Source organism: Aquila chrysaetos, chromosome 1 (genome assembly GCF_900496995.4).
Source record: "Aquila chrysaetos chrysaetos chromosome 1, bAquChr1.4, whole genome shotgun sequence".
In the NCBI taxonomy this organism is placed as follows: Eukaryota; Metazoa; Chordata; class Aves; order Accipitriformes; family Accipitridae; genus Aquila; species Aquila chrysaetos.
The window spans coordinates 38,057,666-38,082,318 of NC_044004.1; the positions used below are offsets into that span (position 1 = coordinate 38,057,666).

General features: G+C 34.5%; 1 protein-coding gene across 1 annotated transcript in view; it reads right to left on the reverse strand.

Moving 5' to 3' along the window:
* The window catches only part of TENM3 (teneurin transmembrane protein 3), a 642,124-nt gene extending 618,159 nt beyond the window's left edge, over positions 1-23,965 (reverse strand). Inside the window, exon 1 of the mRNA XM_030043752.2 lies at positions 23,861-23,965. The gene's annotated coding sequence lies outside the window, so the exon portion shown is untranslated. The remainder of the gene's footprint in view (positions 1-23,860) is intronic.
* Positions 23,966-24,653: the final 688 nt, after the last annotated feature.

Genomic DNA, 24,653 nt, shown 5'->3' on the forward strand with positions numbered 1-24,653 from the left:
TTTGCAAACAACTACAGAATTGACAAAATGCACCACATTGCTGTTAACAGAAACTATGGGGGAGAAACATCAGAAATGGCAAAGATGTCTAATATAAATAGATGCTATAAGACTAGCTAGAAGAGTCTATACAAGATTTCAGATAATTCATAAACAGTAATTGCTCGTCTGACCTTGATGTGACTACAGAAATTCCATTAACTCACAAATCTTGACATTTAATTACATACTAAAAAATAATCTCCCATTTATTTTGACAGGGTCTACAATAATCCTGCATTCGACTTTTATCCATGTTTTCAGCTGCTTTTCCCACACTGCAATTTATTCCCAAAGTCACAAATAAAAACCATAATACTAGACTACACTGTTACCTAGAATGTTCTTTACTTCTCTCTAAAATTTGAACTGAAATATTGTAAAAAGGTGGGGTTAACAATGACATGGTGCCCTTCACCTGTTGTATTATGCAGTTGAACTGAACCTCCCTGCAGATCATTCACCTGAGATAGCAAAAATTCACTGAGGAAGACTGCAGTAAATTATTTTATACCACAGTTTAAAACTAGCCAAACAATAGCAAGCATTATAATAATAGACATTAAATAATAAGGAAAAAAATCTTACTATATTTGGAAATGCTATAGTAGTATTTGTAAGTCAATATTCATCTATAACAATTTAAAAAAAGGAAAATATAATCCAGATATTGCAGCCAAGCTGACAATTGGTGTGATGAAACGTGCTGTTTTAAGTGCTAATGAAGAAGGTTTTGCTTTTTTGTTCATGTGGTCTAAATGAAGTAGACTCTAGGGAGGTAAAAAAATCAGAATCCTGCATATTAACTGTATAAATATAGTCTAGAATTACTGGATTCCAGCAATATTTAAAGTGTTTTTTCCTAGTTTCATGCAATCGCCAACCAGAGTAGGGTTTTTTTCCTCTTTATACTTTAAGCCCAATTTTGAGGCACTTGAATATTCTGTGTTAGTTGCACTGTTTGTATCTACCTACTATTTGCCTCACCAATTCAGAATCACTATATAAAACCTTTAAATTTAAATACTGTACATTTCTTTTCCTGCCTCAGAACAAAAGCTAATCTTGTTGTTGACAATTTCTTGACTTTAAGTAAAGATTTCACATCATCATTTGATTTGAAAAAAATAACAATTAAAAAAAAGAAAAAATTAAAATAAATATTTTATTATCTCATATGAACCAGGAAATATCATGGTTTTCAAAAGCAGTTTGATTATATATACTTATCATTCTACTCAAACTATTATGCACCTAACGTGAAACAAATTGCACCTAGCTTTTTTTTGTGCACCCAGCAGTCTGGCAGGAGTAAACCAGTTTCTAGTAGTTCCTTATTGCAAAAAATCATAATACAGAATCCTATAGGATTCCCACAAATGTTATCACTCAACAGCCTGGAACTAGGTTATAAGCTATATTTGCAAAATACATTGAGAACTTAATAATCTACAAAGAGATCCATAATAGTATATGTATGTATATACACATACTGTTACAGACCAATCTGCAAATGTGATATTTTATGGCTTACAAAATTTTTTATGCTTCATCATTATTCCTCAAAAGAAACAAAACATTTACATTGAAAGCATCTATAATGCACCTGCGTCTGTCTATATATATACACACAGACACTAGAGATATTTCTTTACGTTAAACATGTGGCTAAATAGAAAAAAAAAGACATTTGTAAAACTGAAATCCTTCCCTTTCTTTGTTCTCCTTAGTACATTACTCTCTTATCTGCTACTTTCTGGTAAGAGCTACATCTCAAATTTATTTTTTTGCTTGATTCTGCTTCTTTATAACAGCCCTAAGACATTCCCCTTCTCTGAATCACTGAGAAAGGAATCCTTGACTTCTGCATTGTGATCCTTCCCCTCCAGTCCATTTGAAATCATTCTTGGCTCACATCTCTTTAATGTGTGTTTACATAGCGCCTGCTTTTCTCCCACCATAACAAGTTAAGTTTTCTCATTTGTGAAGGATCTCTCTCCAGTTATAGACCCCTGTAAAGCTCTCCCCAGTCTTGTCTTGGTGCTTGCTTTTCTCTATTTCTGCAGCACAACTTAATAAATAAAAAAAGCACATCTTTGCCTGCGTGCAGAAGTTACCTTTCCTTAGCTTATTAAAACATTGCTATTAGAATTATCAGCAATGTTTTATCTTTCTTTTGACCAGTTCAAATCATTATATACTATGACAGCTCTATTAACTTCAATACACTTATGATTTATGCCAGACAAGTTTTTCCAAGGTTTTAATAGGAAATTTAGAGCTAAGAAAAAGAACACAGAAAAAATAAAATTGCCTTTTTTTCCCATGATCAGTTGTGTTCTCAAGGGCAGTTTCCATTTATACTTGTCTAACATTCTGTTTCTTTCATTCCAGGTTTGCCGTTATTTCAGACTCTGACCCCAACAAATAGTGAACGTCTCATATTTAAGATCAGGCCCTTTAATTGTACAACTGGGGGGAAGTTAGTAAGTTTTCTTGTTTACTTGTTGTTTTCTAAACACTTCAGCACCGCAGCATATAAAATACTATTTGCTGCACAGTATTTTGTGTGTGTAATTATTTTGTGTTTTTAAACACATAATTTGACAGCCTGTTCTTCAGAATCTGGTCCCTTACATTTCACTGGCTCTTGGAACTCATCTCCCAGGTGAAAAATAAGGGGGTAGACATCAATTAGATGAGATTAGATGCATAAAATGTAAAAAAAGGCATGTGACTTTTACTATTTCATTGATTCTGGCACATCATAACAAGAACAGGGATGGTTCACATTACAGCTTTCCGTTTTTTCTCCTACACTGGTCTTGAAACCTCTTGAGGAGACGAGACTATTCAAGGCTTCCTTCTATCCTCTTTTCAATGTGTTGATGTTTGCTGAGTTTGTAGTTTCTGCTCTATCTGCTGGTGTATGACTGTCCTCCTGAAATCAAGTTCTTTACTGACTTTTGCAATCTGCACATCCTCAGGAATATAGTCACGTCCCTCCTACTTCCCTCTTCAGAAGAAAAAATTAGGAAGGAAATACTGCCCTGCAGATCCTTTTCTCTCTGTCTCAGACAGTGAGGGAGAGAAATAGATGAACGCAGTTCAGCAAATTTCCTTGCTTTTCTCAGCAGGGAGGCTTGCACATGGTCGGGCATAGCAAGAAACGTGATTTCCACAGGGCCTCAGGCAGCAGCCAAATTTCACAGCAGGGGATGAATCCATGGCCACTTCTGAGGCTACAGAACTGCACATAACACAGGCCTCTCATTATAAGGTTGGACAACCCTCTAGAGACTTTCTGCTGTTGCCCTATTAACAAGAAATGAGTGGTTTGTGTATGTCACAGGAGCACTCTGTTAAATATTACTGCCTTGTATTATGCAGACTTGTATATGTGCATCTCTTTTCTGATAAGGCATGGAGGAATCAAAGGGGGAACAAGGATTTACCATACGAGGCTTCCAGCCCCATGTGCGAGGCAACACAGCTTGTGACAGACACGGTGACATCACCAAGCTGGAAAATAAATGGGAGCTTGAAGTTCAGCTTATTTTTCAGCTTTATCTTACACGTTTCAGAAGTTTCTCCTACCACTTTCATGTAATTCTCTAGTAGATTTCTATCATATAGAGTCACTTTTAATAGATTTGAATTTTTTTGATCTTCAATAAACTCTACTCCACTCCTTTGAGAAAAATCTTGGTTACTTTGAAGATATTTCTCTGCTTGCCTGCACTCTGTGAAATTCTTTCTTAAACAATAAAAGCTCTAAGTAAAAATTAGTCTTCTAAAAATGACCTCATAGGCAGATAGATGATCATTCACCATGCCATATAAGTTATAAAGCACAGACTGCATGACTACAGATTGCTAGACTATTTAATTTTCATGTGCTAAATGTGAAGTCCAAAAGAGAAATACACATATTTTGGTTCCTTAAGAACAAGCACTTCATTAAATTGAAACCAGTTACAAGAAGAACACATTAGGGAATCAAAATTAAACTGAAACTGTTAGTGATAATTGGGAAAAATTAGTAATGAAAAGAAACAGGGGTTACAAGAAAGATAAGAGGAAAACATACAAAGGAAAAAATATGGCCATCAGAGTTAAACATAACAAAAAATGTCAGAATTATTCAATAAATAGTTTCATTCTGTATTTAGGCAGAAAGCTCATGATATACATGATGATGGTAATGAAATCTCTTCCCTGTCAACAGTAACTAGAGATAATGTTTAACACAGTTTTAAACCCATCATTTTAAAATCAGAATGTCAGATAAAGTAGAAGAGTTTTGAAAGAATTAAATGATGAATTCTCTGGATGAAAATAACAAAATTTTTTTCAATATGTGTTGGAGTTGGTCAGGCTGAACTTCTTAGAGTCCACAGTCAAAGAGGTATCATGTCTATATGTGAAAAAGTCAGTTGGAGAGTCCTTGTAAGTATGGGCCTGTGACCTGTCAACAGTGCCAGGTAAACCACTGAAGTTTTACAGGGATTATCAAAGATGAGAAGGAAGATAACATAGCTGGTGTTAGTCAAGAAGGGTTTATAAAGAATAGGTTTTATCAAAACAAAGCCATCATGTTTTCATATCGTTACATCTTTGATTGATAATAATTTTACTCTGAATGTAAGAGTTTTTTACTTCAGTGAGGCATATAGCTTGATTACGCAGAGAATCTTGCTTACTTAAATGAAGACCATATAGAAGCATTTTCACACACATTTAACAGCAAAAGTACTGGTTAAATAATAGATCTTAGAATGAGAAAAAGGGAGTCATTGCCATGCAGCTGGTGGCTAAACTTCTACTTCCCCCCTTATCTACATTTATTATTCTATAGCAGTGTACAGTGGGAAAAGAGACGGATTCAAATATCAGTAAAGTTATGTAACTGAACTAATAATTCTTGACCAATTTTTATACAACAGCCATAAAAGACTTTAGAAATGAGACTGCAATTATTCAGTCTTTTGCTCTCAACGGAATTGTTATGCTACTTGTACTTCCTGATATTTAAGAACTACTGCAAGTGCAGTAATCAAAAACTTTCTAATGATCAACCTACAACATTTTAACTTAATTCATTATCTATCACATAAAAGCTTGCCAGGCAATTGAGAGCACACCTCAGTTCTCCAACATTTTTCTGATGCTTTGTATGTCCAGAAACCTGTGACTGTCTGTTTTCTACCCATACTTCAGCAGAGAGCTCATTCCTTCATTTCTTGCTCTTTCAACATTTTTTTGAAGTTCAGTAAAACTTAGCTAACTCAGAGCATAATATTTTAAGGAAGAAGTCTGGCAAAATGTTTTTATTTTATATTGTAAAAATGGATAGAGTTCAGGACTATCCACCTTTGCTTATCCTTCTTATTAGCATGTGATAAAGAATATTTTTGTTAGAAATTTATAATGTAGACATTATAAATGACATACTTAGATTTTATTCTTTTTAATATTGCTTTAAGGCTGAGTTGTAGTATTTTTCCCAGGGTGAAGATGAAGAGTAGAAGTAACTATTAAACCCTTTAGTAACAAAGAGCAACAAAATAAGAAAAAACTAATTAAAAAATGATGAGCACTGTATGTAGAAGTACTAAATTAACAGTGTAAAACCCAGAATGAATCAAGAAGTCTTCATCTTTGTAGAATAACAACAGTTCTAACTCAAGAAAATAGAAAAGAGAAACATGGAGGAGAAAAAAAAAAAAAAGGAAATAAAAAACCCCAAGGAAGGTGGAAAGATGGGTCCTGGGCCTTTTCCTCATTTTAGTCCTTCATGTTCTGATGTTTAACTGCCCAGATAATTGAGACTGTATCCCCTACTATAAATATATTCTCTCCTTCTGTCACATCATAATAAACCATTTGATAATTGTCTTTTGTTCAAACAGCCATTACGACAACTAAACTGTATTTCTAGCCATCTTAAAGTCTTCATTCTACACAAGTGAGATGTGTGCACACTGTCCTAAACAGTTCAAATGACTGACAGCTAATGGTATTACAGTGCTTTGAAATTATATTTGAGAAAGTGCTCTACAGGAGCATTTGTCTACTGGGTTTGTGTTTTAGTCCATTTTGAATTGACAAGGCCATCATAATCTGAAAAGTATTCCTGCACAGCATACAGACTGAAGTCTAGGTAAGCATCCTCAATAGTTGATCTCTTCTACCTTCCAGTTCTTAAAAAACTTCTGTTGCAAATAGGGAAAACATATCCAAGCTTTATTTGAGCAAAAATTTTCCACTACACTGGTAGTTTCTTATGAAAATACAGTGGGATATTTAATAACTGTGGGTTTTTTTGTTTTTTTTTTTTTTCAATGAAACCTGCATGATGTCATGGATTTGGGAACAGAGGAAACAACAGACAAGACGTCTGAGTTTAAAAGTGGAAAATAACAGTGATTATTTAGGAAAAATACCTAACTCTCCTCTCTGACTAAAACCACACAGGAATGATGCAATTCTAGGACACAATAGATGATGATATGTTTTGAAAGAATGAAGTTTCTCAGTTTTATCTGTATTTTTCTGCCAGTATTAAATTCTCAGTTCTTATTCCCAGACATGTAGCATTTAATTAAACACTATCACAAATCTTAAATTGAAAGAAATAAAAGGTGCTAAGTACTAAAGACCAAACACACATTTCATAAAAGTACATGTCTCTAGTTGATCTCTTTATTAAGACTGAACAAAGGGAAACATCCAGTTGAGATTTTGATTACTATTCAGAATTTTATATTTCTTTTTACTTTTCTCCCTTCTAAGCAGGAGGAAAATCTACATGCCCTTGTGTAACCTTCACTTTTCCTCTCCATATAATTTTCACAAAAGAGTTGACCAAAATGGAATTTAACAGTCAAGGTAGGGATGTACATCAATTTATGTAACATTGTAATATTTTTCATAATATTCCCTACACAGCCTAAATATTATTCACTTTTTTGACCTCTGATACATTTTAAGCAGATGTCTTCATTGAGCTGTCCACAGTGATGCCTAGATCTTTGTCCTGAGAGGCTATGTCTAATTCAGAGTCCCTCAGTACATGAAGGATACTGTAATTCGCTCACTGCAGTGTGTGCTGTTTCCCGCTTAGGGAGGACGAATTTCATCAGCCACTGTTGAACTTATTTTCTCTGGATGTGTCAAGTTCTTTTGGTGTTCCTCACAATTCTCCTTAGTCTTCAATAATCCACATAAACTTTCATCACTGGCAGATATTTCCTCCTCAGTGAACTTTTTCCTCCTCTAGGTTTTTAGCAGCACTGGTTGCAGTGCATATTCTGGAGAAAAGCTATTGTTAGCTTTCTTCCAGACTTTCTTTTGTAATTTTCAGTAAGCTTCTGCCAGATAACATGAGCAAACGAAGAGATTTCCTTTGCATATTTATGTAATTACTCCAAAAAGATTTTTCAAATCCTCTGCAAAGTCTGAGAGATCCATGCTGAAACTTCATAGTCAAGGCTACATATTAATACGGATTTCATTATATATTCTACAAAAATGGCATATATTTTAGTTCTAATCTTCTTATCCCTCATTTTTTATCTGTAAATCTCTTTGCATTGGGAATTCTACACTGCTCCAGTGCTTGGAGAACGCCCTAGCATTCTGAAGACAGTACTGGAATGTAAAAACAAGTTTTACATATTTTGTGGCTTCTTATGCTGATGAAAAACTAATCAAAGAAAGAACATCTGTAGATAAACCTTTTGGTTTTTATTACATTTCCTTAAATTGCGTTTTCTTTTCACTTTCTAATGACCACATACGGACCTAGGTTTTGTAATTTTCCTTACTAATAAAGGCACAGGAAGTACTGACTTGACAACACAGAAAAATCTTTGCAAATCTTTGAGAATATTTAGTGAGTAATTTCCACTAACATTAATAGAATTCCGGTATTTAGCTGTAAGATATCCTTTTGAAAAACATAACAAACTATAGCACCCCATTACAGTTGAAGTTAATGCAAATTGCATATGCTCAATATGTTATAAAATCAGACAATGAATTTAACCAGAAGAACGGATGCCTTTCACAATGGTTTCTGATGTTCTCTATGTAAAACTAAATAGTAACAAGAAATCTCTGGCAAACTTTATAAGGCTTCTGAGATTTTTGTTTCATTTGCTTTTCAGTCTGCAAAATGGCAGCTTGTCTGAAGTTTGGTTTGCTGTGTTAGTTTGGACTTGATGTAGTAGCTTCTTTACAGACTGAGATAAGGAATTAAACTGACACTGGAAATGGTCTAAGAGACATTTCTTTTTGTCATTTTGGTGACTGTATTAATTATAGTCACATTCAGTTCAGAAGGTGCTTCCTACACTGTTTTGCAAGCTCTTGATGTGTTACCTGAGGCAACTTTGCAGCAAAATTAGACTGTCTGGTAGTCACAAGTCAAATCCTATATTTGCATTTCTTCTGCTGTCTGCATTTCTTCTGCTGTTGTTGGTTGTTGATTTGCATGGTAAAGTTCCAGTAAAATCTATGAATGTGAGGCATAGAGTAGCACTCACAGAATACCCATGGTAGCAAACGAAAAAAAGAAAAAAAAATGGGTAAAAAAATACTCAGTAAAATTTGTAATGGCGAATACAATGTAGTCTACCTGTATGGGTGCTTCAAGCGACAAGTTTAGGAGAATGATTTTATGGTTACTGGCCTGTTACCACAAGGGGTCTGAATTAATGGCCTCTTTTTTGGTCATCTCACAGTTTCCTTGTTACTGCTCCTGGTTTATGTCTCTAGTGACCCCAGGGCTCGAGGAAACTTAAGGAAGAGAAATACATTTATAATTGAAAACCAGCTTTATATATTCAAATTGAAGTGTAAACAGCATAGTCATATGATCGGCACAGTACTATTCTCACAGATGGAGATTTGTTTCGGCTGCCAAGAGGCAATGTAAGTGCATGAAAGCTTTTCTATTAGATTAGAATACCAAATCTAGATGGTGAAATTGGCTGTATATTCCTGTTTTTAAATTAATGTATTGTCACTTGAAATAGGATTCATTCATTGATCCCATGCTGTCCAGTTCTGCAATGAATTAAACTAGAGAGGGGAAAACAGAAGCTGAGGAGGGCTGAATACAAATAGCTGTGGCTTTTGCAGCTAGGATGATTGGGCAAGAGTAATGGGGAAGAGACACGGCTCTTTTATAATGAAGGGACCTCAACCTTTCTGCTTTTGAAGAAGGATCCCCCTGGACTGTTATTCTGCAAGTGACTACATCTACCCCGAATAAAGAGTTTCACAATCATGAGAAAGATTTCTGTTGAATAGCAGCTTCACCACTGTAGCTTGTTTCAAGCTACTTTAAAGCTATTCCATATATGTGAAACTGCATATTCTCTATAGGTTTTAGAAATAGCAAAGGTATTCAGATCACTATAACCCAAGTAAATTTTTACGTTCATATGAATCTGTCACATCTACATAGATTATTATGTGTAAAATCACATTAGGAATCTACTGATAATTAGAATTCACTGTTACACTCCTGATGAAAGCTTAAATTCGGGCAGTTTGTATTGCAGGCCAAACTATTTCTTTTCTGGAGTTTTTGTAATTGATAACAGAAGTTCCCAGCAATCAGGAAGACTCATCGCTACATTAGATCAGTAAAGTACCTGTTGCATATGCTTTACTGACCTTTTTATTAGTATTTATCAATCTCTCTATATACATTCAAATGACAGTAAGCACTGATTTAATTTTGAACATGTGTTTGTTAGATTTTCATCTTAAATATCACAAGCAGTGGTTGCTACATGCTTTGTATTAAGGTTTTGAGAGATAAACCATTGTCCTTGTGTAAACATTTTTTCTGTTGTTTTTAACTATCAATAACTGTTTCAATTATAATACACAGGAAATGCCTAATGAGAAGACTTTGCTGAATCATCTTAATAAAATTCATAGTGAAAGTAAAAAATAAATAAATCAAAACCCAGCTGTGAATAACTGACATGAAAGCTTAACTAATCTCCAGATTTGAAAGGAACTCATTAATGTTTGGATAGCTCTACTGATAGCAAGTAGCTTATTATAGCTAGATAATGGCCATAACCTAGATATTATCTGAAATAGCTAAACCACACTTTATGTCTTTAGGAAGGATACTTAACCTATATGAATGAGCACAATGCTGTTTGTTCAAATAGGAATGTATTTGGCAGCCAGGAGGCAATGCAAGAGGATGAAGTGTTCTCTATTGGATGAGAATACCTAGCAGAGAATATCAAAATGGCTTGCTTTACTGAATGTATGTGCCTGTTCTTGATTTCATGTGTTATGCTCTGTGATTCACTCATTAATTTCATGCTGTACAACACCATGGAAAACTGCTAAGCTAGTAAGACTGGAATTAGAAGAGTTTTTCTTTTGAGTTTAGTGTGGATTGAGCCTTTGGGAAGGGAACCTAATTGCAACTCTGACTTCTTGCCCACACAAAACACATACAAGGTCCTCTTCTTGCCAGTTAGATGAGTATTTTCATGCTTATATTGCCACACTGTATTTTAATGTACTTTACCATATTTTACCCTCAAAAAAGTATTCACAAAACAGTTCTTTCAAGAATACAAGAATATTATTTCTTTTTACTGGACCCCTAGATGAACTAAGTATCAATTTATATTATCTATTAATCAGTATACAAAGATATACAAGAAGTTATTTTACTTCATGGATTTTCTTCAAGTGTTTTCTCTGGGTATTAGTATAAAAATTGCAATCCTGGAGGAATGACTGTTGCAAGGACAAGAATCTGTGCACTTTGAAGCTACCCTGCTCCCTATTTCATGGCTTTTATTTGTATTTAAAAAAAAAAAGAAAATAATTAGTCCCACTGTTTAACAGAGAGAAAACTATATTAAGAATGTAACCAGGTGTTTCTGCAAGGAGGAGATAGGAAGTCTAAGAAATAAAACAGGTACAGGGGACTTCAAAGGGAAAATCAAAGAAGAAAAAAAAGACAATAAGAAAGCAGATATAGATAGTTGAAGAGAAGGCAAATTATTCATCTGAGATATGCGTTAAAAAATTAACTGCAGATTTTAATGTATGAAATTATGGGAAGTTCCAAGAAAGACTATAGATTATGTCTTTTTAGTTAGAAATTTATTTTCTACAAGCTGGCAGTGCTAATGCAGACTTGGAATTTGCTCATATTCTCTCCATTATCTTTGATTTGAGAAATTAAAAAGGAAAAAGAAATTTAAAACACCACAAATAAACTGAGGAATTTTAAAAGACCTATATTGATCAGTATACTACATGTAATTCAGGAAAAAATTCCTTTTTGGCCAGATACTGGACATGTGTAGCATTATGCACTGAATAAATATTTAAGTTAAACACTAGACATTGCTCTTCCATTATTGAAAGTAGCACAACACTCTATGACAATAATAGAAATGCCAGAAAATCCTTTGCGATGTTGTTGTGTTTAGACAGTTAAGTAAAATAACAGTGCAGTACTCATTTATGTACATGAACATACACAAATACATTTGAAAAAAGGATTATAAACTAGCATTGTTGTATGCTTGTGTGTGTGCGTGTGTGTGCACATGTACACATATGCACCAGGTGTGTGTAAGGGGAGGAAGAGGCATAAACAAAAGGATAACATCTGGTTTCAAGAAGAAATGCTACATTTGTGTGCAAACTCTGATTTAAAGAAAATGACATCAAATAAATACGTGGGCATATTTACAAGTCTGCATCTAGATAGAAGCTGTCTAGTCAAAATATAAGAACTGATTTACTTACTAACTCTGCTCTGCTAGGTACAATTAGATATTAAACAGTTCTTTCTAACATTTCTTAAAAACTGACTAGCTGCAGGTCAGAATACATTCACAAAATTCATACAGATAAAGTCATTCCATGCTGCCTTAGCTCTATTGAAGAACTCAGAGTGAATAGAAATGTTCTTAGATTTCACAAATAATTAAAAGTGCTCCCTTTATTTCTCCTTCCTCACTTCATTTCAGTCAGAAGGCAATTCTCTATAGGAATATCAAAATGATTAATACTAAAAAGCATTAATATATTAATTTTGATATGACCACAGTTGTACAAATCTCAGTGAAATGTAGAGAACTAAAACCTATCATGCTTATGTAATTTATTCTTGTTTAGTCAATGCATTGGACAATGGTGTCACGGCATGCTAAACAAATGCAATACATTTTCACTTATTTTATTCCAGACTGTCTGTTGTCGTGTTCTGAAGAACGCTCAAAGACTGAGCTCGAGAGCAGTAGTTAAAAACAGCAACTGGCTGTCAGTGGTGTAGTTTGTCATTGTTCCACAGACAAAAGGCAGACTGTCACAATAAACAGCATTTATTCATTTCAAATTTGTGGCTTAGGGCTGAGGAAGGGGAGGTGTCATTCGTAGTAATTGTAAAACACATAAATAATAATAGTAGTCTGCAAATCATATATCAAAGAAAACAGTGGGAGTTGGCAGTGATGGAGGCAAGAAAATGGATGCTTCCAGCACAACCTAATTTACAGCTCTTTTAAAAAAAAATATTTTTTTCTTTCATAACAGTAGAATGGAATGTTTTGTATTAACTGCTTGTGTGGTGGGTAAGCAAGACAGAACATCTAAATCATGACTTTAATGACTTATTTTAAACAAACCGCTGAGTAGCTTTCTAAACATGATTACTCTGTATTCAACTGCTGTCAATTTTATTAACTAAATTTTACTAATTAAAAACCATTTAGGATTGATATTGATGTCACCTCCTCTAGCCTTTTTGCTTAAAAACTGCAGCTTTTTAAAGAAATTCTACTGCTCTGTGAAAATACTCTGGATTGGCATTTGTGTAGAAGAGGCTTCTTTTATACAACACTTACATCTGTTTTTGCAGAATGGCTCTCAAATGCCTAATCTTACATTTTAGGTAATTATTTCATAGACAAAAATTATAAAGCAGACAGGTTAATCTTGTTGAGATTGGCATTAATATTTTTTTGAGTGCAATTTTTGAGGCAACCATTATCTTCCTCCTGTCTTGTAAGCCCCTGTTCTGATTTATGAGGCTGAAGTCCTAGCTCAGTGACATGTATTAACTTGATTATGACATTCCCTGGCCAACCCTTCGAGGATCTGCAAAAATCTGGGAAGACAAGTGAGAAGAAAAGACACTGGTAGCTGAAAAGGTGTTCCGAAAGGAGCTACTACTGCTTGGTGAAAGTCCTGCTTCATCTCATAACCACTCCCAATGTTGTCCAGAACACTGATAATATTTATTAGAGAGCAACCTCTTCTGACATACCCAGAAAAGACAGATGGATCTGAGTTTTTCTCTGGCGAACCACACAATGTTCACCAGATGGAAACAATGCTCCCTATATAGTTTCGCAGGCATTTTTGCCTATAAATCCTTCCCTCCCAGCATGTTGCAATTCCTATCAGAAACAAGGGCACTAAAGGGCTGAGGAAAGGACAGGTATGTCCGAGAAACTGAACTTGTGTTTCAGCATGGATCTCTTCTGTGAAAAATCTTGCATAATTTGCCTGAGAGAGAATAGAGTGAAAAAGATGCCCTGTATTGAAAGAATGGAGTGTCATATCAGTATTTCAACCAGTAAATGTTACCACAGCTGTTACTGCTTTGGGTATAATGGAGAAGCAGAGCTCAGGAGTTGCCAGAAGGCAATGTGCCCAGCAGTGCAAGGGAAGCACACTGAAGAATGGATGCACATGACCAGATCTAAGATAAGCTTTGGTGATTCTCGCCTTAATAAGACAGGATTTTTCTTAACAGATTTTAAAATTGAAAAAGAGGTCCCTGTTTGGGCAGTCATGATGTGAATACATGTGAAAATGGGACAACACATGTAAAACCTTACACGTTTAATATCTATAGCTAGCAGAAATAAAAAATAAAGTGTGCTGAAACATAGAAGTTTAATTGCTAACTATCTTTTTAGGAAAGACTAGTAAAATTAGAAAAATACATCTTCCAAGATTAAAATATCCTCTGAACAGAAATGGTAAAATTTGGGATTAATTTTAAATAAAGAAGTACAAAAGGGGGGGTTTAGTCCTTCTAGAAGTGACATTTTCTGTGCAAGCTCAACTACACTGCTGTAACCTTCAGTTCCTTAACCATCCATAGTCAAGTGAGACAATTTCATCCAACCTTATTGCTAATAGCAAAAACAGGAACTAGAAAATTTCAAGACAGAATTTATTCAGAATTAGCTAGTTTTTGTGAGAGCAGTAAGAAATCTAAGCATAACACTTTAGTTAGAAAAGATGTCTTTAGTTAGAAAAGATGTATATTGAAATAATGAAAATATTCTTATCTATATTGACTCGCTATTGACTTTGTAGAGGTTCTCTTGAACTTTTTCCAAACCCCTTCTACCTGTCTTTATAGATTTAAATACATAACATACAGGAATACTCACAGTACTGCTCTTCTTCTGGGTTTGGAACACTGTCTAAATTCAGCTTAAAACGAGAAAACAAAATATTCATGGTATGCCACTCCCTTATGCAGACTACTAAGATGCTTAGTTTCCTTTTTCTTTAAAATCTGTCTTTACTGTTAAGCTATAAAAGCCTGGAATGCTACACTTGAAAAGACTGAATTCAGGGGTGCATTTTCTTGGTTAGCTTTTGCCTTTTAAGGAATCTGTTAAAAAGTCAACGTTCACTGTTCTGTTTTCTTCATACAGTCAGAATGAAAGTTTGAATGATATATCTGAATAGATGCAATTTTATCCTGGGCTCAGTCAGGTACATGGTTTTTGTAGCATCCGGTACATAGTTATTCAGAGTGACAAACACATGCAGTCATTAAAGACCAACGATAACCATCATTCTAATTACATTAGTATGCCAGCTCTCTCAAAGAAGGCAGATTTCCCATAACAGGAACAGCTAAGCACAACCATAAATGGATCAACAGTGTCACACATAAACTATGATTGTGGCTAGTATCAGACAGTGGACAATCACTCACGGAACAACACAATCACTCTGCAGTTAATGCATGTCACTACTTATTTGCAGCAAAATTTTTGAAACCAGAATTTGCATCGTCTATTTGAAACTTCCCTGCGCTGAATACCTAGCATTTAGCTTTCTAGCCGGAGATGTGACAGTAGCACTGCTTGCAGCAAACTGCCACTGTCGTTTGTTCTGCTTCAGTGCTGTTGGACTGTCACAGCCTGTCATGTGGGAAGAAAGCACCACATCTAACCCCCTGTGACAAGGTTTAATCACCCTTATTACTCCTATTGGCTGTTCAAGCCACCTTGGGGTGTACAGCACACAGTTATAGATCTAAAAAATCCTTGCTTTATAAAAGAAAAGGCTAAAATCTGTTTTGAGCTGATCAATCATCTAATACACAGTTGAAAGCAACTAGAAAGATTAGATAAATAACACTAATGCAATGCCTGAGATAATTTTTTAATTGTCATATCTTTTGTATCATTAGGAATATTAAATTATTTATTTTTCTTTGAGATTCCTTCTTTATGGATTCCAGGTATCAATGGGTATTCAAATTCTGAATTTCTTGTTATTTCTTTCTAGCAATCATTGTTATAATGTGGACCCATAAGCAAGAGAGTCACATTTGGCATCCATTTGTTTATGCCAAAATAAAGTGACAAAGGTAAATATTGCATCACATAGTATACCTGTCCCAATGCTGGGTCAAAGGGTGAGGGGAGGAATTCTTAGAATAAGCCTTGTACAAAGGAAAGGTTAAACTTAAGCCTTCCTCCTACAAATCAGCACCAATTAATTAAAACTTCATATATGCCTGAGCTATATAATGAAACTCTGTATGAACTTTGCTGTTCCATATGGAAAACTGTATTTTCAGGCTAGTTTTAAGAATGCGCTTTTTGAGACAGCAGTCCATATTCTACTTAAAGTCTGAAGGGCACATGGGTCAACTCTTCCAGTCCTTTTGCTTACAGCTAGTTACACATCCTTCTCCAGAAGCCCAGATAACATAGACAAATCACACTTTGCACATTAACAGATCTGTTTGCTTGAGCTGGTCTTACTAAATCCAAGGTCTATTCACTGGGACAAAAAAACTGATTTCAATATGAAAACATATTAACCCACTGTGAGTTTAGCTTTAGCACGGTAATTTAGTATTATTATGTTTTAATTACTCCAACAGGCTGATCTTAGGCCTGATAAAAAGAGGTTAGCGTGAAACTTTACAATGAGAGATTTTCTTATGCTTGTGAAAATCATTAACACCGGTGTTATTTCAATTGATCTGTATTTGTAAATATCACATTTGTTTTGCACAGACTAGGTAGGAAACAAATATATCCTGACAGAGGAGATAGCTTGGTGGATCAATAATGTAGCACAAGGATTTATACCCTTCTATGCCTGTTCCAGCCCAGTTCTGAAAATGTCTAAGGAAATGCCCATACTGTAGAACCAGCACTCGATATGACACTAACTGGCCTCTCATATAGGGCTCAGAACTTAATAAGTAATCATGTCGCTTCTGTCATATACCTGAAAAGGTTCCTAAAAATTACGGATGAAATTTTTTAAAAGATGAATATAAAGAAAAAACAACAGCTAAATTGTCAGTACTCCTTTGTATTGTGATTAAAATGAACTATTTCATTTTCTTTTCTAAGAAGTGATTTCATGTGAAATAAAATATAATCTTGGGCCAGAGCATTTTAAAACTTGCAAAAAGCATGCAAATGTGTGAATGGGTGGAAAGTGCATTACATAAGGGTTTAAGATTTTCCATGAAAACTTTATATAACAGGAAGGTAGATTATATTTACATTTTCAGATATAAACACACTTATCTGTGTTTCTTCTGGCCAGCTTAGAAAAGAAAATAAAAAGGTCAAGTTGCCAGTAAAGCTTCAGTGCTCCCTCTAGATTCTTTTCCTGAATGACCAAATGTAAAATACCCTTTTCTGTGTAAAAAGAGTTTATAGTGCTTAGAGCAACTTGTACCACTCGCCCATGTCCAATTCTAACTTATGTTCTTACTCCCCCAGTGAAGAGAAGCTATGCTGTCTGATACTGTCAATTAGATTAACATTACCAGAAGTGTTACAGATTTTCTGTTATTAAAGACAAAAAGTAATTTATGCTTTCTTATATCTTTCAAACACCTGTGAAGTATAATCTAGAAATAACCAATTATAGAACCTAAGCAGCTGTATACAGATACGCGTGGGTTGCTGCAGCTAACCCATCACCAGAACACAGTGCATGCCAGTACTTATTTATGGTAGGTTGGAAGGCCAGTTCATCAGCTACAGGTATACACTACACATGTTCTTCTTCATACCTTCTATCCACATAATTTGACTTGATGTTCTCTTCCCCCAATTCACTTATCAATTATGGATGGCAATAAAGCACAGATCAATATAACACTGTACTGTCACCCTGAAAGTAAATTAATGAAATTTGAATACTGGACCACCTATCTGAGAAATCTGGTTTCTTGAGTTGTCCAGTCACATAGAATAGTTTCACCAATTTTCACCAAATTGAAAGGGATGAATATTTTTGGTCCTCTTTCTGCCAGAAGGTGTGGTATTGACAATGAAATAAATAATAATCCTAGACTTTTAGATTCAGTTTTTCTTTTTTAAATAACCCTACACAATATTCTAGGCAAGGATATTGATATGAATCTTTGGATATGAATCATAATAGCAGATTTTCACATCAGGTATTTGATTCCATCTCTGAACTCTGAAGCTTCTGCGGTGTGAGTGGCAGCAGGAAATGGCTTTCAAACTCTTCTAACAGATGGAATAAAATCTGCCAGGTTATTAAATTACCACACAACTATTTTTAGTTTCCATTTCTAAATCCTTTTTCTTCTTTTGTCATATAATATGTCATTGCTAATCAAATCTCAAAAGCATTACTATGTTGAAAAACAGAAGCTTCAACTGGCAGTTTATTATCCTTTGCCCTGAACATTTTTTGTTGCTGTTTTATTTTCCTGCTGAATTTATTACAAAATTATACAACAATTAATACAAATTGTTGTATTACAAAAGTAGAGAAAGTGAGTCAATACATCAGTTTATAGGAGTTACAGGCAGTAAAAATGTTTTAGTGATGAATAATTACTGTGAACCCTTAACTGTACTGCAGTCTCAGATTAAAGACAACTGTTTGCTGAAAGCTAACAAGTAGAAATGCCCTCCTAATCACTATGAAACCAAAAGCAAATTCCTCAACTGGCTGTGGTACACCATATCAGAAGTGCAATATATTTTATTTTTGATGCATTGTACTTAGGAAGAAGAGGAAGCTACTCAACTGTTGTGAAAATCAAACCAATTGTTTTCTCCTGTGAACTCTGTCATAGTGACAGATTTTCTTAGTGTACAAAAAATCCTTTGAAGGCAAATTTGCCTGTAATCCAAATGTTACAGAAAAAAATTGTCTTTTTGTTCATGTGCCAACCTAAACACTAACTCTCTTCTTACATGAGGTCTATTATTACTACTACAGCTACACTACAGTACAGAAGTGATGATATAAAAAAATATGAAGTATTATACATTGTTTGCTAGCATTACCATAGTAAATATTGTAAAACTGAAAGGAAGTATGTTATGTGTAATGTGATTAAGTCAACTGACAAATTATGGTTTTACTTAAGGACAATAAACTTCAATCAACTAAGGAGTCAAACAGCAACTTGCAAATTGATCCCATACCTGATTTTCAGTAGTGCGTCAACAATAGTCAGCTTCAGATTGAACACGAAAATGCAACTGAAAAAACCCGTGGAACACAGAGATTTAGATTGGAGACATACTGTACAGCAGACCTGTGACTTCTTGAAGCTGTATTGATTCACATCACTGCCACAAAAGCAATGTAAAATAATGAGAAAACCCTCACATTTTAATCCAGTTCTCTTGAATCTCACAACTGAGAAGAAAGAGGATTTTTTTTTTTTTTTTTTTTGAGACCACTAACCTGGCTGATGTTGTTCAGCTACAAACAAATAAATGCATCATTGCATGAGGCTTCCAATTTCTCTCAAAGAAACTGCACCCACATCTCAATTAAGGCATGGAACCTGCTGAACCTTTTCCAGACATGCAAACTGTGAAATAACTGTGCAAAATGGATGATAAGGTATGATTTCTTAGTAGTGGTAAACATCATGCATTTTAAGACTTACCTACATGGGTTTTGCTATCTATGTCATATAACCAATGAAAATGCAGAAGAATATCAGAACTCATAACCTTTTTCAACATTTCCAACTATTTACAGTATCTTTGATTTTATGCTTTGTAGCAGAGAAATATAATAGGACCGCTCACAACCCTGTCTTTTTGTCTTCTTTCTATTGACTTCTTTGATGATCAGGGAAAAAAATCACAAAAAATACAATTTTTTTAAAAACAATTAGTGTGAGAGATGAATTTGAAGGGCTTTATAAATAAGGTGTCTTCTGAAAAGGTGTCAATAAGGAAGAATGGGAAGAAGAAAAATTGTGCTTTCAAAAGGTAAAAGTAACAACAAAGCCTCCACTAAATGCAAGGCTCCTAGATAACAGGAGTTTCACAAAGCTCTTCCTTCAAGAGTTGTACACTAGTTCTGTCCAATGAAAAGAAAGAATTTAGGGAACACTTGTTCCTCAGAGCTGTATGTCTTCTGTTTATTTTAGGAAAAAATGGTATCAAAATAGCATTCTTCAGATCTCCCAGAAACAATTGTCATAGAGTTTAATTGCCATCTAAATCTAAATACAATATTAGATAGAAAACCTCTCTTTTCTGTAGTAGCCTTGGCAATGAAATAGTTTATTGGGGGAGTAATTAGGTATAGAAAAACTATAATTTGTATTTCTTTCATTTAAAATGTAATATTTTACAGTTATTGCAATATGATATTGCATTGTTTAAATTACAGCATAATAATTCATTCCTGCAGCATTCAGTGGCACTAGGCCTTTGGCCTCTTGCCTAACAATACACTAGACAAGAATTATTACATTGTAATTCACACCCTGTCATGCCTTATTGCTTAATTAAAGCATAACCCTTCATGACATGACAAGCAATTTGACTGTTACCATAATAGATTATTATCCCACCTAACATATTTTAGTTTTACAACCTATTCTTTTTTGTATATGCACTTAAAGTTATCAGAACAAATACACATATGTTTCTTTATCTGTAAAGTGTGAAGAATAGGTTTAGGAAGACTAGCTAAGAACACAAGGTTGTATTTTTTTGTTAGAGCTGTTCCTTAAGTAAACTTGGGCTTTTTTGCTTCATTTTGCTTCAACAATTAATTCCTGCAAAAATTAGCAAAAATACTAAGGTTCAAATATTGGATTAGCTGGCAGCCTGTATTTTGTTGTACTGCTTAGCTACCTAAATGGTACAGTTATACTATTTTGCTGAATTCTAATGTGGAACTAAACCAACAATGAGGCTGAGATTATAGTGTCTTTAAAATTTGAGACAAAGAAGTTGCCAGTTTGATTTTGTTGCAATGTAGCAGTTAGCTATTCTGTGTTCAACATTAAGTAATTCTTAAAACATTTTTCAGGAATAACTCCTTGAATCACTTTCTTATTAAGATCCCTCCCTCTCTGATGTTTCTCATACTGAAACCTGATAATATAGAAAAGGTAATCAGCTGTTATTAAAACACATCTGATTATTACTAAAAATTGACTGCGTGAAACTCTACTTTTGTAAAAGTCAATGGCAAAACTCACTGACTTAAGTGAAACACTCGTCCATGAGGTGAAATGGAACAATGTGTCAACATCTATGAAAACCACTTTAATATTTCAGCTTACTTTATAATTATTTTAATTAATATTAGGTACTTTATTAATGCCTTTATATGGCCTGAAAGTATGCAATACAATGCTGCCATTTGACTATTAATAATCCTTTACTTTTTGTAACTACCAATCCAAAATTAAAATATGCAAACATGGAACTCTGAAGTTTTGTGTGAACAAAAGCCTGGATTTCTTGAGAAGACATACAGGCAATGCATACAAAATGCATACAAAACAATTTTAACACAGAAATTATATATACACCATACCTAATAGATGTGCTACCAGTTTCATATAATATCAAGGTGCAATTTAATGAGGTTCCACTGAACTCTGTATGTCTGCAAGGTGACTGAGCTGTCCCTGGAACTCTCTCTCTGCTATAACTATAAAATGTCTATGATGTGACTGTGATATAACTGAAACAGCTGCAGTCTTTGATCATATGCTGGCAGTTTATGTACAGATGCAGAATGTGTAATAAGGGCACACTTTATTAACTTGACTGATGTTCTGTTATTTTACTGGTTCCAAAAGCCAAAGGAGACTAGGCTCCACCATGTTACCCTGAGAATAATTTATTGTTGCAGCTATTCAAAATGAAATACCTATCATTAATTTCTAATTGATTATCATAAGAGGAGGCTCAGTTGATCTGACATTTGCTATGATCTTTAAAGCTGGTGCTACAGGTAGAACTTTTATTTTGAATTAGCACAAAATACATTTTAACTACAGTTTAAAACAGCTGCCAACACTCTGAATGTATGCATATGTTTCCTCTTATTAGATATTCCACATATATACAGTCTAGTGAAACTTACAGTGAGCTTTTACCATTTCAGAAGTATAAAAATACACAAATTCTGAAGGCATGATAATAAAGCTAGACCTTGACAGACTAGTGGCTGTATTATGCTGTACAGAAGCATCTTTGTTCTCCTTAACAAGTTAAAACATTTTGGTTCTACCAAACTGTTTGGGTTTTAAACAATTCAGCTTTCTTAAAGTAGCCAAATTAGAGTGCATACTCTTTCCATCTGCCCAGCAATAAAGAGAAAAATTTACTTAATACCTAGATGTTATGTCTCCATACATGCCATACAGAAATCACAGTAACATTACAAATTATAGGTAGATATAAAAGTTTGCAATGGGTTACTTTGGATGAAGAGTTGTATCACAAAGATGATGAAATTACATCCTCATAAAAGATCTAATAGTTTTGCACTAATGCTAAAAGTATGGAGTTATTCTAGATATGAAAGGCATTTAGAATAGCCACTTTTCTTATACTTTATTTCCCATTTTTTTCCTTAGCCTCCACTTATATCTCTGTACTCTTAACTCTAAATTTAAGTTTTGTTTCATTTTGTCCTCATATTTTTATTGGAAGAAATACAAAGGCCTGGACTCTAAGTTACTCTGCTCCCATACTCCCAGTTTGCTTCCTTCTGTAGTCTTGCACAGGAAATACAGATTTTTATAACCTTGTTGGACACAAAGCGGATGTTGCAAAGTCAGTGTATTGCTTTGATGGGACCTCTCTCTGTCCAGCACCTGCCTTACACAATCCTGGTTTTAGTTTTCCTTTTAATCCCTTCCTCTATAGACTTTGTGTTGCAGTTGAGCAGTAAAACATCTCTGAAGTTAAACAGTCCCAAGTCCACCCATATATATGTTTACATTTTTTTTCCATAGATCTGTTCACTTTTCATCTAGATACAAACAGCTAGATCTGTTTCTATTCCAGATTTAAGGATATGTTAATAAGCATTTATACTTTAATCTTCTCCAGTATGGATATTCCCCAAGGAAGTGTAATTCCTCTAGCCCTCAAACTTAACACTGCCAATTAAACCATTGGCTCATTTTTAGAATCCTAAAACATCATCTCTGAAATATGTTCAAATTTCTCCCCCCGCCCCAATGCACCCATTTCTAGAAAAGAGTATAGATACTAGGTAAATGTAAAATATAAACACTGAATTTGGACAGATATCTTTCATGAAAGTCTGATGCCTACTTCAAGTGCTCCATTTTCACTGAAATTTGTTACAAGTCACCAGAAATGAAAGCTATAAATAAGGAATAAGTAAGTTCATTTTAAAGTGTTCTAAGTTACCCAGACAGTCAAACAAAACCATGGTCACACAAAAGCTGATTTCCGAGACCAAATAAGTTGTTATTATTGTAACCTGGATTGCTGTTTAAAACATAGATAAATCTTCACGTAGGCATATGTTTGGCCTCATTTCCAGTTTTTTTCCTTGGCTGCTTCTAGTATTTCCTATATACCATTTGCAGTGTAATTCCTCTGCCAAAGATCTCTCTGATACATTCCAGTGCTTTTTGTTCCTCTCCACCCACCATGTTCTTATCAGTATTTTTTTGTTTCAATGGACTTCAGCTCAGATGAGAATACTGGACTTCATTCAATGACTTCAGTGACTTCATCTTAACTGACTCCAGAATAATACAGAGTTAAATTAAATGCAAATTAAAGTTTATTATTGAAGTACTACATTGAATCCTATACATAAATGATTGCTTAACAAATAGTATAAAATCTCTGCTTCTGACTGTGGGTCAAAATTAAGAGAACATTTACAGATAAAACACCACTTACACAGTGAAATATCTCATCTTAATACCAAACAACTTCTGTTCAGAAAGTATATATTGCTATACAACACCATTTGTGATCCAAAGCATTGCCCACCGACTTGTAAGGTATTCTTGTTTTTGATAGTGAACACTGTGTCATTATTCAACTCTACATCTCTGAATTAAAAATGCTAATCTTCATAGCAAAGCAAATGTTACATCTAAAACCTGAAGAGAAAAGTTGTCATCCATACTAAATAAATGTTCAACAGTTCTGCAAGATTTTCTCCCTCAGGAAAATACACATGACAGCAAAATAACTTTTCTTATGCAGGTCTGTTCTCCTACCTTTTCTGATGAGTTGGCTGCAGAAAAATGTATAAATGGAGAGCTCAATTAGTGTAATTTATGTATCCTTGGATGTCAATCATTACTGTTGAGAGGTGGGACTTTCAGGATCTCTGTGCATTAATTAAGAGCTCATCTCAGAAGAGTAGTCATTACACCTAAGGACCAAAAATAAGTTTTAATTAGAGTCTAGAAGACAGTATGTCATCTACTTATAAAACTAGCTCTTTAGTTAAAAAATGAACAGCTATGGGTCATTATTAGTAACAATGGAAAGGGCACAAATCTCTTGCTTGTACTTAACTTCAGAATACAAAAGTATTTTCATGTATATAAGTCTGCCTGGAAAAACTCCACAAGTTCTGTAATACTGTGTGGACACCACTCAAATTTTAGCCAGCCAACATGATAATTAGACCCTCGTCAAATTATTGATGCTGGGCTGATGTTGAGGGAAGGCTATAACACAGCTGAAGTTAGATTGTATTTCTCTCTCATAGCCAGTTTTTTTGCTCAGGCTATCTTCTGACTGCGTATGCAATAGGCAAAACAATGCAAGCTCAGCAAAAGGGAGTGAATGGGCTCGTACAATGCATCAGTTTCATTCACTGAGTGATACAATATGTAGGCAGTTGTTGTCTGGCCTTAGACATGTCAAGGCTCAGGAGAGGTTAAAAACTAGCTGGGCTAACTGGTGTCAGCTGCCTGAGAGAGCTTTGCTTGTGGCATGACTTATCTGAGGACAATCAAATATTCTGCCTAGGACTCACTAGGGAAGTAATGTATAAATAAT